Raw genomic sequence first — 3,009 nt, 5'->3', positions numbered from 1 at the left:
GAGGAGTACATTAGTCGATCATCCCGCCCGAGCTGTCCTCCTACGTCGAGGCCTGAGGACGCAAATTATGCCGTACCCTCCCGGGAAGTTGACTGGTCTGCCGGGGTTTTTATGGCGTCCCGATGACCAGTGTAATCGGCTCCTCTTCGTCCAGGAGGTACATACTGGAGGACGGCACCGTGTGCGACGAATGTTAGGACCCACCCCGAATTTCATCCTGAAACCCGAAGTAAATCCGGCGGGGACCACCTCCAAGGAGAGTTTACCGAAAAATCGGCATAACCTCCCTTGAAAATGGACAACTCTTCCTAATAAAAATACCTGCATACACTTCAAAAGAATCCATTTATAACCCTCTCCTCCTGGAGCCTTCGTGCTCCCCAAATCACAACATCTCCCAATATATTTACTCACTTTAATAAGAAACACTCACAACCAACAATCACAAGTTCAGAGCAATTATATTTGAGAGGAAAAGAACTAGAAATATAAAAATGAGCGGAAGCTATACTAATGATTATGCCTCTTCTCCATGTACGCCCGATCTCAACAAAGCTAACCTGCATACTGGGCATTTTTAAAACGAAGGGCCCAGGGGAAAACATTTACAAACGTTAGAGTGAGTGGATAAAATAAATTTAATGAAAATATTTATGCTTTCCCAATTTAAATTTTCATAGAAATTATGCTGCATACGACAACTCAAAAGCTCAACTCATAAACTGGCAATTTCATGACTAGCTCCGGCTAGTCACCAAATTTAATAAAATGAAGCCTCTCAGGCTAAAGTAATATGTATAAATATGTATGTATTTACACTCGTCATATTCCTTGTATGAATTTTCTTGAAACAACAAATAGAGATAGAAATTCACACAAGACTACGACGCTTGCGTCTAACGCTCACGGCGCGCCATAATGGAATTTTACCTCATTATGGCGGAAAAGACGGTGTTTATATACGCGCATATCCCCTATGTAAATTCTTATATTTATATAGGGCTACGACGATTGCGTCTAACCCTCACGTCGCGCCATAATGGAATTTTATCTCATTATGACGGAAAAGCACGTATAGCTAGCTAGCATTTTTTTATATACATACTATCCTCATAATATCCACATACATATCCACCGAAAATCTCATTTTCGGTAACTTCCAAAATAATGAAAATTGCCAATTATAAAAGAAGCAATAAATATATGACTCCACCGAAAATCTCATTTTCGGTAACTTTCCAAATAGCGAAGTTAACAAATAAAATAAGAGCATTTACTTCCAAAAAATAACTTCGCGAAAATAAACAATTCCACAAATTGATATTCATCAATAAAACATTTGCATCCACATCATTTAAAACAAGTCCACTCACAACTTTAGGCATAAGCCCGACGAAATCCAATTCGCCACTCAAGTGAGGTCTCCTCAAATCCTGGCACAAAAACCATTCTTAGGACCACATTTCAATTTCAGAATAAATAATACTTAAATATATAACCCAAAACTCTTCCGCCTAACCCACTACCTTTCCTAGGGTTAAACTTATCGGATTCACGCCAAAATCCAACCACAGCCTTATTTTCTTTATATCAACATTCTAAAACAATAATAAAGAAAATCCAACGGTCGGATTCTACCTCATTAACTGCCAAATTCACCAATCTATCAAAAATCCCAAACCTATCCAAAACTCCTCCAAAAATTCCACACTTCACATCATTAAACTCCTCTTAATATTATACATTAAAACCATGAAAATCCCTCTAACAATGGCGGCGCCGCCGTTTGCTCTGCCGGCAGATGACTTCGGCGACCCCAATGCCTACCAAAATTTAACAGCATCTTCCTCTCAACCCCCTCTACAACTTTCTTAACTAGCACAAACACAAATTCCAAGCCTAGATAGGGTAATCGAACAAAAACATCAAATGAGCCCTAGAATATCCAACACCAAAATCTCCTTACCTAGACCAAGGGGGAGGGAAGCCTTTGGAGGGATTGATGCACGAGAGCAGAGCTTCCAAACGAGCCAAGAATCGCCTGCTATGGCGGCCGGAGGAGGGAGTTCCGGCGAATGGAGCAACTGGCTGGTAGGGGAGTTTCCTCCCTGTTCGGTGGCGTAACCGGCCCGGTCACCAGCCCAGGCAAGGAGAGGAGGCAGCGGCGGTCCAAACGGGACCGGTGCGGCGGCCTGGCTTGGCCGGACGGCGTCGGTTGGAGCCGGAGCAAATCTGACAGAGTGAGGGAGAGAGAGAGAGAGCGTCGGGAGAGAACAGTGAAGGGAGAGAGAGAAATGGTTTTGGGCTTCTAATCCTAACCGGTCCAACACTGACAAGACCCGCCCCGAAAACACATAGTGAAATAGGCAAGTCTTGCGGGGTCCACTCTTAAAAGAGATTATACCGAAATTTCGGCATAACCTCCCCTAAAAATGGACAACCCATCCTGAAAAAAAACTGAAACACTTCAACTATAATAACCAACCACCACTCCTGGAGTCCTTCACTCCCCACAACATAAACCAAGTCATAGCAGTAATTAAACAACCCAAACCAAGTATTCAATGGCATTACTTAAACATGAACATCAACCAAGATTAAACTCTCTCTACGTGGGTCATAGACCTAAGTGAAAAGTAAACACTTTAACCTAATACACATAATCCCATGGTCATCAGAGCTCTACAAGAAGGAAATATAACACTACACATAGGTTAACAGGTAACCTACGGTCAGCAAGGTGCAGCGGGAAAACTATACCTCAACTCCTAGTGAAACCGAACAGGAGCTCTGTAATCTGGGCATTTGAAAACAAAGGGCCCAGGGAAAAGCATTAAAAACGTTAGCGTGAGTGGACGAAAAACAAACTAATTAAATAAATATCCAAGAGCATAATGATACTAAATCAAACTTTTATATGCTTTTCCATTTATACGGAAACCAAGAATTTTCTTGCATGCAGATATTATAAGCTCAACCAAAATTCCCACTAGCCCCGCTAGTCGTAAA

The sequence above is a fragment of the Fragaria vesca genome, linkage group LG7 (assembly GCF_000184155.1).
Source record: "Fragaria vesca subsp. vesca linkage group LG7, FraVesHawaii_1.0, whole genome shotgun sequence".
NCBI classification, from domain to species: Eukaryota; Viridiplantae; Streptophyta; class Magnoliopsida; order Rosales; family Rosaceae; genus Fragaria; species Fragaria vesca.
Note: the sequence above shows the minus strand (reverse complement) of the source record.